Here is a 12,968-nt window from a genome sequence, read left to right as displayed (position 1 = left end):
AGATTGGTTATAAATTTTACTAAAATTAAAATTATTTTTATTTTAGATTTAACAATATTTTAAGTGTTGTTAAAATTGCATAAATTATTGGGTAAATTATCTTCATAAACCAATATCATGCTAATTTTACGTGTATTCCTCAAATAAAAAAAGTTACATGGATGTCTTGTTGCATGTTCTCCTCAAATCAGAAAATGTTACATGGATGTCTTGTTGCATGTTCTTATGTAAATCGAATTTACTGAATTCGAATTAGACTTGATAGTACTAAATCGAATCTACTTGATTCGAATTGGTTAATTTGGGGTTTACACGTAAATCGAAATCAATAAATTTGAATTAGGCTAACTAACACTAAATTGAATCAATACGTTTCTGATATGGTCGTTATTATTGCGAGTTATAACTCGGCCTCATAACTGTTATCAATATATGCTATAACTCGTCATTATCCGTTACTACTCGGATTTTATGAGCCACAGCTCGGTGACATCAATACTCCTATCATAACCGACACCCCAAACGGTAAAATAAAGTCGGTTACAATATCAATCATTTGACAAACCGACGATTATTACCGAGAATGTAACGGACGAAGAATTCATCATATAAACGGAAGTAGAACATTTCTTTGAGGATCAGGTTTTTGAACAAGAATATACACTGACTTAAGCTTCGGAGTGCCTTTGCAGGTACACTCCACCTCCTTTTCATTGCTCGTGCTTTCACACAACAATACGAATAAGAAGCTCGGATTTAGGAGTTGGACGTTCGGCCTCCGAGTATATAGCTCGGCTGATTCCAAGCAGTTGAAGCCGATCTATTTCGCAGGCAAGATCAATTGGCACCCACCGTGGGGCCGAGGAAGTCAATTTTCTCTTTTGGTCCCATTACCTTCGTTTACACCCATGGCTGACGTACCGCCTCCTTCACTGTCCGAACTCATGCGAATGGTAGCTGAGCTACAACAAGCCAATCAACGAATGGCTGACGAGAATCAAATAATGGCTGCCCAAATCGCTGAACTAAACCATGCTCGGATAGAGCATAACGACGCTCATCGCCAGCAGCCAGATGATGATGAACATCATTCCCAGCCCTCTCATGTCTCGGAGACTATCCGAGCCGACGAACCCCAACCTGAAAATGAAAAGGAAGAGTCCGACGACTTTGTGGGACCCTTCACAGAAGAAGTGATGAACTTCGAATTGCCAAAGAGATTCACCCTGCCGTTAACCCTCACACCTTATGATGGGCTCGGAGACCCAAAGAAATTTCTCAAGAAGTTCCGATCAATAATGATCGTCAATGGTGCATCAGATACAGTTTTATGTCGTTGCTTTCCAAATTATTTAGACGGTCCTGCACTTGATTGGTTGTGTGCTTTGCCTGCAGGTTCCATCTCGCGGTTTCAATAGCTGGCGAAGTTATTTGAAGAGAACTTTGCCGGGTCCGCAATTTACTTGCACGACTCCGATGACTTGAATACGATCAAACAGAAACCGAACGAAAGCCTGAAGGACTACATGACCCGCTTCAGTAAAGTCGCAACCAGTATACCTGACCTTCACCCCGAGGTCCACCTACACGCAATCAAAAGCGGACTCCGACCTGGAAAGTTTCAGGAGACAATCGCAGTAGCCAAGCCGAGGACCCTTGCAGAGTTTTGCGAGAAAGCAAAAGGCCAAATTGATATCGAAGAGCTCAGACAAGCTCGAAAAACTGAGAAGTCAAACTACCGAGAAGACGATAAGAGCTTAAGCACTATGAAAAATTTTAAACTAACCCCTCTATTTGATTCTTATACGCAGTTCAATACTAAGAGAGAGGACATAATCAAAGAGATCTTGAATTCAAAGCTGATCAAGCCACCAAGAAAGGCCGGCACCTATCAAGATACAAAGAATGTGGACAAGTCTAAATATTGCTCTTTCCACCAGAAACACGGCCACAACACTGATGACTGTGTGGTGGCCAAAGACCTTCTAGAACGCCTAGCCAGGCAGGGACACCTCGACAAGTACATTGGGGGTCACATCCAAAAGCGCATCACACCTTCCACAACAAACGATTCCTCCGAGCAACAAAACCGAGGAAAGGAGAAGGCACCTTCAAACCAATACGAAAAACCACGAGGTATAATTAATTGCATTTCAGAAGGGTACGCAAGTGGAGGATCCTCAAATTCGGCAAGAAAAAGATCGTTCCGAGCAATATGCTCGGTGAACGGGCCACAACAAGAGGTCGAAATGACCACTCAACAACCACAAGTAACTTTCACACACGCCGACTTCAATTCCAGCATACAAAATTTGGACGATCCTATGGTAGTCACTCTTCAGCTAGGGGATTTGTTGGTAAGGAAAGTACTCTTAGACCCCGGGAGCAGCGCCGACGTTCTGTTCTATTCCACATTCCAAAAAATGAAGCTCAGCGACAACATGCTACAATCAACAGGAGGAGACTTGGTTGGATTCTCAGGAGAGCGAGTTCCAATACTGGGTTCAGTGTGGTTGCAAACCACACTGGGTGAGCATCCTCTTTCAAAAACATATGATATTCAATATTTAGTAGTCGATTGTTTTAGTCCATATAATCTTATACTTGGCTGACCTTTTCTGAACAAGTTCGGCGCAATTGTTTCTATAGTTCATCTGTGTGTTAAGTTTCCCTTGCAGGACGATCAAGTCGTAACAATCCATGGAGATCATAAAGAAGCACGCCAGTGTTACAACATCAGCATGAAACTCCAAAATTGTCCCAGGCAATAGGTCAACAATGTCGACCTTCCGAACAACAGCCACACACTTGCCGACCTTGATCTAAGAGCTGATTTTCTTGAACGCCCAAAACCATCCGACGACTTACAGAAAGTATATTTTAATAATGACCCTAACAAATTTACTTATGCAGGTACGTCAATCAACACATCAGAACTACAGGCCATCACTACCTTCCTACAAAATCAAGCCGACCTTTTTGCATGGAAACCTTCAGACATGCCCGGCATCGACCCACAAATCATCAGCCACAAACTAGCAATAAACTCGTCATTCCGACCAGTACAGCAAAAGAAAAGGAAACTCGGCGAAGAAAAGAAAAGAGCGTCACTAAAGGAAACCCAAAAGCTCATCAACGCAGAATTTATCAAAGAAATCAGATTCACTACCTGGTTAGCCAATGTGGTAATGGTAAGAAAACAAAACGGTAAGTGGCGCATGTGCATCGACTTCACTGACTTAAACAAAGCATGCCCTAAGGATTCTTATCCTTTACCATCCATAGACTCTTTAGTAGATAACACCTCAGGTTATGCTACCTTAAATTTTATGGATGCGTATTCAGGGTATAATCAAATCCTCATGCACCCCTCCGATCAAAGTAAAATGGAATTTATTACTGATTTCGGTAACTATTGTTATAAAGTTATGCCATTTGAAAAGAACGCAGGTGCAACTTACCAACGTCTTATGGACAAAGTCTTTGCCAAACAGATCGGCAGAAATATCGAAGTCTATGTCGATGATATGGTCGCCAAGACACAAATCGGGAATAACCATATTGACAACCTTGCTGAAATATTCGGCCAAATCCGCCACTACAACATGCACCTCAATCCTGAGAAATGTGCATTCTTATCCTTACAGGAAGACTTGCTGCGCTCTCGAGATTTGTTCCTTGCCTAGCTTCAACATCTATCCCTTTTTTTCAAACAATAAAAAAGAAAACCAAATTTCATTGGAACGACGATTGTGAGAGAGCTTTTGACAAACTAAAAACAACTCTCTCACAACCGCCAATTTTGCAAAAACCCCTCCAAAGGGAAGATTTATTTCTATATCTATTAGTTACTGATTGGGCGATAAGCTCGGCTCTTGTTACAGAAAGGAACAAAGTTCAGAATCCGATATATTTTGTCAGTAAAACTCTCCAGCACGCTAAGCTCAACTATCCGAGGATAGAGAAGCTCGCATTAGCTCTAATATTTTTGGCGCGACGTCTCCGAACTTATTTCGAAAGCCATGTTATCTACGTTAGAACAGATCACCTATTAAGACAAGTATTACACAAACCAGAAATTGCAGGAAGACTTATAAAATGGGCAGTCGAGTTGTCTAAGTTTGACATCAGGTATCAATCCAGAGGACCAATTAAGTCCCAATTCCTGGCAGATTTCATTGCCGAGCTTACAATACCATCAGAAGAGGACCATACCAAGCAATGGACTTTGTATGTGGACGGCTCTTCCAATAATGGGGGCTGTGGAGCTGGAATCCGTCTGGAGGCCGAAGACGGCTTCATATTGGAACATTCCTTACACTTAGCTTTCAAAGCCATCAACAATCAATCCAAGTATTAAGCACTAATCGCCGGACTCCGACTTTGTCTGGATCTCCAAATCTCGGCAATAAAGGTATACTGTGACTCTCTACTAATAGTACAGTAGGTAAACGACCTTTTTCAGGTGAAAGATCCTCTTCTATCTAAATATCTACTATTAGTAAAGAAATTAACTACAAAATTTAACAAAATTTGAAATACAACATATACCACGGGAACAAAATCAAAGAGCGGACATTTTATCTAAACTCGGTAGTACACAATCCGAATTATCTACACTACATCAATTTACCATAACATCTCCAAGTGTTACTCTAACAAACGTGTTAAGTGTTACACAGGAAAAGGATTGGAGGAACGACTTCATACAATATTTACAAACAGGTAATATACCAAAAGAAGTCGATAATACCAAAAAGTTCCGACGACAAGCATCTTCCTTCACAATACTCAACGGAACATTGTACAGACGAGGATACACTCGCCCATTGCTAAAATGTCTTAACAAACCAGAAGCCGACATAGCATTAGCCGAGGCACATGAAGGTATCTGCGGAACACACATAGGTGCTCGGAGCTTAGCATCTAAGGTTCTCCGAGCTGGCTTCTTCTGGCCAACTTTAAATCAGGATAGCCAACACAAAATCCGGACCTGCAACAATTGCCAGAAACATGTACCACTGATACACATTCCCGCCGAGCAACTACATCACTCTGATATCAGTTGGCCTTTCATCCAATGGGGTTTAGATATACTCGGTCCGTTCCCTACGGCACCGGACCAAGTAAAATTTCTCATAGTAGGGATCGATTATTTCTCAAAATGGGTGGAAGCTCAACCTTTGGCAAAAATAACATCTCAACAAATGATTTCGTTCGTTTGAAAAAATATTATTTGCCGCTTTGGCATACCTCACCATATTATAACTAACAATGGTCTCCAGTTCGCGGATCAGAAATTCCACTCTTTTTTGCAGAATTTTAAAATTAGGCAACATTTCACCTCCGTTGAACATCCTCAAACGAATGGACTAGCCGAGGCCGCAAATAAGGTCATCCTACATGCACTAAAGAAAAAGCTAGATGACGCCAAAGGTCTCTGGGCCAAACTAATACCTGAAGTCCTTTGGGGGTATAACACCACCCCACAATCCTCAACAAAAGAAACACCATTCAGGCTAGTATATGGCTCTGAGGCTATGATACCACTAGAGATCTCCCAAAGCTCAGTCAGAACACAACTCGGCAATCAGGAAGAAGTTCGGAGATCCGAGCTTGATACCATCGAAGAAATAAGAGACCTCGCCACATTACGACAACGTGCGGCACAGCACGCACTAGCTCGCCAATGCAACAAAACGGTCAAAAGCAGATCATTTGCGAAAGGCGACTTAATACTTCGCAAGACAGAAATTGCTCGGAAGCCACCATCACATGAAAAGCTCGCAGCTAACTGGGACGGTCCATACCGAATATCAGAAGTACTCGGCAACGGAGCATACAAACTAGAATCAATCGATGGTAAACTCTTGCCTAATACATGGAATGTTTCTTCCCTAAAGAAATTTTATAGTTAAAAAGCAGGGACAGGCTTGTACTCTTTTTCCTACTACCAAGATTTTATCCCAAAGAGTTTTGCTTGGAGAGGTTTTAACGAGGCTAGCCTACCTGCACCTTTGTATTCAGAGGTTCAAAAATTTTCCATACATAAGAAATAAAAATTATCTTAAACTCTATCAAGTAGCAACTATGTGAATGATATTGTCAATCAAATACAATTCTATCTACTATCCATATAGCTCGGAAAACTAAAACACTCGTCTAGCTACAACCTGCCAATACTCGGCAGTCATATCAACCAAAAAGGAAATATACTCAGAATAATTTTCCATCAATCAAACACAGCTTTTTCTTAAATAAAAATCACTAGCATTAAACGCAAACAAACAAGTGCCATAACCAACAAACTTAAAGTTCAACAGTACCACAAGTTACTACCTATTACATATGACAAAGCGAAAAATTCAACAAGCATTCAAAATAACACACTAAACATTATCAGTCTCATCTTCCACGTCACCGTCATCCTCGATTAGCTGCCCATCACGAACGATCTTTCCAGGATCCATGCCAGAGAGGTCAGCTTCTGGTGCCAAAAACTTCACCTGTAACCTTGCTCTTTCAAACCCTTCCACGAAAGAGTCCAGGATTTCATCAGTCTTTTTCTTCTCCATATCCTTAAATTGAGCAGTAACCTCAATTAGGCGAGATTGCATGCTCGCCAGGTCACTTTCCTTTTTCTTCAAATCCTGGACATCTCTGACATAGCTTTCTTTCATCTCCTTTAACAACTTCTCGGTATCAGTTAACCGAGTCTGAAGCTCGGTAGCAGCAGCTTTGCTCTTGCTCAACTCTTCTTTTAACAAAGAAACCTCACCCTTTTCTACTGAAACCTTCTTATACTTCAACTCTTGACTACGCCCAAGACTGGCAAGACGCAGTCCAACAACCTAAGAAACAACAATATAAAAAGTTCATACACTTTCCAAAAATAAACAAAAAATAAACAAGGTCGGCTACTACCTGTATATACTGTCTGATCGCCATGTCACCAACTTCCTTTGCAAGAGACACATTAGCCGAGGATTGGCAATACTCGTCCACCACAGCCATATAAGGATACTCCTTTCCCCAAATAGAAAAGCACTCACTATGTTCGGAAATTTAATGAAGCTTTTTATGATTACCCATAAAAGCTTGTATTTCTTCCAAAGGGACTCCATGTTCCTTTTCATCATAATTCTCGGACAGCTCCACAACATCAGACTTCCTCTTTTCTACAATCACCTTTGTCCGACCTCGAGGAGGTTGAGTAACCTCTCCAGTCACAGCTCCTTTTTTAGCCATAGAGGACGACACTTCCTTCTCCAAATTCTTATTTTTAAAACGCGACCTAAGAGACGCAGCTGAAACACCGGGATATTTGCCACCTGCCAAAAACAGATCATGTTAGATATCTTGGGCAGATTAATAAACACATCAGAAAAAACCCTAACACTCACCCAAATACTCTAAAACAGCATCTTTATCCTCCTCCCACTTCAGCAACTCATACATCAAAATTAGATTTCTACGATCAATATTTTCTACCAAAAACTCAATTAAACAAACATTCCTCGGAGATATCACCTCCGGCCCGAGTATATTTTGAGGTTCCGAGCACCAAAACAGCAAAAACTTCTCAGCCAAATTTTTATCAATGAAAAAAGGGAAATCTTTTTCCAACCCTCTAACTTTGAAATACATCTCCTTAAAATCTTTAAAAGAAGATTTATAGAGCCTGAAAATCCCAAAACCTGGGGTGCTATTAAAGTTTATCCAACCCCCTTCCATACCCCTTTGGCTTGGAATAAGGAAAAGAACAGATCAACGGATGGCACCTCTTCAAGAAATTCCATCAGAATTTTAAAGGATCGAAGGAACGCCCACCCATTTGGATGAAGCTGTGATGGAGCACAGTTTAACTGCTTCAGAATCTGACACTCAAATTCTGTAAAAGGCAACTTCACTCTCAGCTCTTCAAGGACGCAACTGTGCATGTAGAAAAACGCAAACCCCCTTCCCCGGTGGTAGACCCTATCATCAACACTGCATGGCAACAACTCAACTTGAACTCCAGAGCTAACCCTCACTACCTTAGTTACATGAACCTCTTTCACAGCAGCTTCATCAGAGAACAACGAAACCCGAGACTTCACATCCTCCCCTACCCAATCATAGGACCAATCTATCTTATCCTTTTTCTCTTTTTCAAACCCCATCAGCCCACAAAAAATAGAATACAAATAGAGAAAGAAAAGAGAAGAGAGAGAAGAATGAAGAAACAGATCAGAAACAAAGAGACAAAACCATACCTCTTTTACTCATTCTTCACAAGGAAGCAGATAATCAAACGCCAAAAATAGCCAGTTAAACTCCAAGCATCAAAGTTAATAAAGCCAAAAACGTTCCAAGTGATAAAAACCACTCCCAAAGTCACGTCAAACGACGAAAGCCACATTGGAAACCAACAACACTTTAATGCAGCCACTACTCTTTCTCTCTCCTCAGAAACCAATGGACACGACTCCCCACGTACAGAAAAAACAAACCACTTTTAATGAAGTATGTTGATCTGGGGGCTCACTCAATAACCCATGTCGCCAAGTTATAACTCATCACAAAGCTCAACCTGCTTCATTAAAAAACTCTCCTCAGGCTAAGCTTGGGGGCTGTGATATGGTGGTCATTATTGCGAGTTATAACTCGGCCTCATAACCGTTATCAATATATGCTATAACTTGTCATTATCCGTTACTACTCAGATTTTATGAGCCACAGCTCGATGACATCAATACTCCTATCATAGCCGACACCCCAAACGATAAAATAAAGTCGGTTACAATATCAATCATTTGACAAACCGACGATTATTACCGAGAATGTAACGGACGAAGAATTCATCATATAAAGGGAAGTAGAACATTTCTTTGAGGATCAGGTTTTTGAACAAGAATATACACTGACTTAAGCTTCGGAGTGCCTTTGCAGGTACACTCCACCTCCTTTTCATTGCTCATGCTTTCACACAACAACACGAATAAGAAGCTCGGATTCAGGAGTCGGACGTTTGACCTCCGAGTATATAGCTCGGATGATTCCAAGCAGTTGAAGCCGATCTATTTTGCAGGCAAGATCAGTTTCGAATTACACTGACCACTACTAAATCGAATCAAACAATTTCGATTTAGTCCCTTTAGTAAATCGAATGAACTGAAGTTGATTTACACTAAGTAGTAGCTAATGGTAAATCGAGTCCAATAGGGTCGATTTACTATGAAATCTTCTATATGTAAAAATCGAAAGGAGTTAATTCGATTTAATATACTTCTAACATACATAAATACGAGTTGAACGAGAATTTCTCACTATAGCGGGACTCACAATGGCTAGTGATGAGAGTTTTTTAGTTTTGGTGCACTATAAAAGGGTCGATTAAGAAGAAGATGCGATCGAAAATTAAATTTACTGATAAGGACCCGCTGAGTATGTTTCTCAAACCTTCGATGAGTTTCACCAAGTTTTAGAATACTATACTCTAAAAACTGGGGCTGCATGGTGTGAAGCGGGTGGAAATGTTATTCTACAGAATCCCAATTTGCGTTTTGCGCGATGATGTGAAGTACGATTCATTCTTCATAGGCAGTGATAAAGATTTGCAAGTTCTGTTTCATTGTCGTCATCAGTTTCCCGAGGTGAGGACCACTGAGCTGTTGGCAAAACTTGTAGATGTGGTATGTAATTCAGGATGTTCGAACCAGAATCCTCAATCCTCAACAGTGCCAACCTGCTCTAGTTTAGTGCCTTTTGGTGCCTCGTCAGCTATGCTGGTGATTACACACGAGGCAGCTTTAGTTGCATCTTCATCCTTTGCAGCTAATCTAAATTGCAGTCGTGATGGAGAAATAGGTGATACTCGACCCTTAGGTGAGCTTGCGATTCCGATGGTCGGTGCTCCTATTATGGTCCCAGTTTTCGGAGAGGGTGGAGTACCAGACGGTGTCAGGGATATATTGCATGATGATGATGATGATGATGATGTGGACCCCGTCACAATTGCTGATGATAGTGATGATGACATAGCAAGGACTACTCCAGTTGTGGGTGGGAAAGCATCTAGTTCCAGAACTCAGCAGTACCCTTTGCACTTTCAACTTTGGACTTAGATGCCATGGCACAACAGGGGGATTCGGGAGTATTTGTTGGTTTCAGGGCCAGAGATACACAGAATAGAGGAGCTCTATCTGAATTCCAGGTTGGTCAGCAGTTTTAGGATAAAAAGGAGGTCGTGTTAAGCGTGAAGACTTATAGCATCTACCGTGGAGTTGAGTACAAAGTGTTGGAATCCGATCATCACAAGTACTATGGGAAGTATAAGAAGTTCGGCAACGGGTGCACATGGCTGATTCAGATCAGTCTCCGCCAGCGCAGAGGTATTTGGGAGGTAAAACGATACAATGGCCTTTATACTTGTTTGGCCACATCGATATCTAATGATCACAGAATGCTTGATTATCATGTGATATCGACCTTCATACTGCCCATGATTAGAGTTGATGCTGCCGTCTCGATCAAGGCATTGCAGAATGCAACAGAGTCACATTTCGAGTATAGACCGACTTACAGGAGGGTTTGGATGGCTAAGCAGAAGGTCGTGGCACAGATTTACAGAGATTGGAAAGAGTCGTATAATAATTTGCCGCAAAGGGTACTAGGTGTGCAGATCACGGTGCCAGGTAGTGTCACGGGAGGTAAAACACCCAACAGCTCCTCGAACCATGCCCACGCTGGGCGGCCACCGTTGATATGTCGCTTAAAGTCCGTGAGGAATCCGTTGATATACTGACCGTTGATCGGGAGCCCTAACTGATAAGCTACATCCTGCAGCATGATCGTGCACTCCCCGAACAACATGTGAAAAGTATGTGTCTTCGGACGCCATCTCCCCACGAATGCACTCACTAATGGCTCATCCAATATAAACCAAGTCTCATTCAGTCTTGCAATATGGTATAAACCGGCCATCTGTAAGTACAGCATGATCCTGTCATCCAAGGACATTCCGTGTTGCCTTCTCATGCTGGTGACACATTGATGGGCTGCACAACAATAGAAAATTATTTATAACAACCATAACAAAACAGTGTTCAATTAAAAAAAAATTCAAAAAAACGTTAAACATTGCACGCACTAATTTATAAAAAATAGTTTATAAAAACTATGAAAAAATTGTTCATCGGAACCACAACAAAATGCTAAATAATGCATAACCTAATTAAAAAAATCCAAACATATAATCTCACACTTTCAAATAAAAGAGAAAATGCTAAAACTAAATGGGCTTAACACGTGTTTACTCTGAAAAAAAATTATCTTTAATGTATAAAACATATCTTTAAAGTGAATGCCAATCCTAAACTACTTTTCACTGAATATAAAACTAATAGCTTAAAAAATCTAACAGAACCTACAATTGCTACTCTAACTAACATCTTTAGGTACCATTTTAAGTTCTCAAAATCTAACGAACTAATAGCTTACGACTAGGGGTGTGCAAAAAAACTGGTTTGACTGAACTGAACTGAAACTGAATTGAAACTGTTTTAAATAAACCAGTTTTTTTAAATAAAAAACTGAACTGAAACCATAGTTTTTTATAAAAACCAGTTTATTAAAAACCAGTTTTTATGGTTCAGTTTAGTTTTAAACCAAATCAAAACTGGTTTATTAACATCAGTAACTTCAAGTCTTCAATCTTCCAAATCAAAACTGGTTTGAAAAATCTGAAAAACTCAAAAACCCTAATCTCGCCGTTTCAACCTCCTCTCTCGTCTCTCCCCTTCTGCCGTTGCAACCAACCCACCGCTGCCACCGTCAGAGTTGCCGTTGTCGAACTATTCGCCGTCGTCGAACTATTCGCCCTCGACCCTCACTTCACTCCACTCTCCGTCGGGCAGTAGGGGTGTTCCAGCGTCACTGTCCAGCCCTGCACGGCGCACGCCTTCCCTTCCGTTCGCAGCGCCACCGTCCAGTCCTCCCCCTATAGCTTCCACCGCCCGGATCCGTCAAGGCGCCAGTCCCTTGCGCAGTCGCCGTCGTTTCTGTTCAGCCGTCTAGCCCCATCGCGGTCGCCATCTTCGCTCAGTTTCTGTCTCCTTGCTGTCGTCGGTTCCGTCGTACCCTGCATTTGGAATGGAGCTTTAAGTAATTTCTGTTTCCCTCTTCTAATTATTTGTTCTAATTTAATTTTTATATGATTAATTGTTCTTGGTGCTGTTCTAATTTCTGTTTCCCCTTCTAATTATTTTTGTTTCTGATTTTTGGATATTAGGTTGTTCTTTAGTTCTTCTAATTTTTTGTTTAGGGTTTTGGTTTTGTTCTATTTTTGGTTGTGTTCTAATTTTTATAATATTCAATTTAAATCTAAGAGAGGCCTATGAATATGTAATTTAATAGCGATTGTCACAAGTGTTAACCTGCTAGAATGGATTTGGCTGCAGCTTCTTCAGGAGTCTTAGTGTAGTGCTGATTTTTGAAAAACACATCTACTGAGTCACAATCAGAAACTATATATCTGCAGTCACATTATGTAGCATGTTCATATTTACTATAAAGATAGCATTAAAATACAAAGAACTGAAAATGTTGCCTAATTTTACCTACCCATTTAATTTCCACTTGTCACGAATAACCCCTTTAAGAAGGTCAGGGTCTGCACAAGTTGGCTTGCCATTAACTTGATTATAAGAACACATGACACTTGCAACATTGCCCTAATGCCCCTTTGTTGTTGCTATTCTGATCATAATATATTCACTATTTTGTAGAACAGAATGTATTGCTTGTGAGTTAGATTTCTCAATTTAATTTTAGCATCTTGGTTTAATAAACTTGGTATTTTCTTAGTAGAAACTAAGAATTTTTATTACATAGAGATGTACTAACACTAGCAACCATTTAAAAAGAGTCTGAGATGTTTATTATTGGAATGATTAACATGACACATTGCTAGTTTGATATTCTACTAT

General features: G+C 40.6%; 1 long non-coding RNA gene across 1 annotated transcript; it reads right to left on the bottom strand.

Annotated features, from left to right (window-relative positions):
* LOC110270528 lies at nt 12,476-12,737 on the bottom strand. Its single transcript, XR_002360153.1, has 2 exons — nt 12,604-12,737; nt 12,476-12,514 (listed from the first exon to the last, which is right to left on the bottom strand). It is a non-coding gene; the product is annotated as an uncharacterized LOC110270528 (long non-coding RNA).

This window comes from Arachis ipaensis, chromosome B04 (assembly GCF_000816755.2).
Source record: "Arachis ipaensis cultivar K30076 chromosome B04, Araip1.1, whole genome shotgun sequence".
In the NCBI taxonomy this organism is placed as follows: Eukaryota; Viridiplantae; Streptophyta; class Magnoliopsida; order Fabales; family Fabaceae; genus Arachis; species Arachis ipaensis.
Note: the sequence above shows the minus strand (reverse complement) of the source record. Positions and strands in the feature narration are given on the sequence as shown.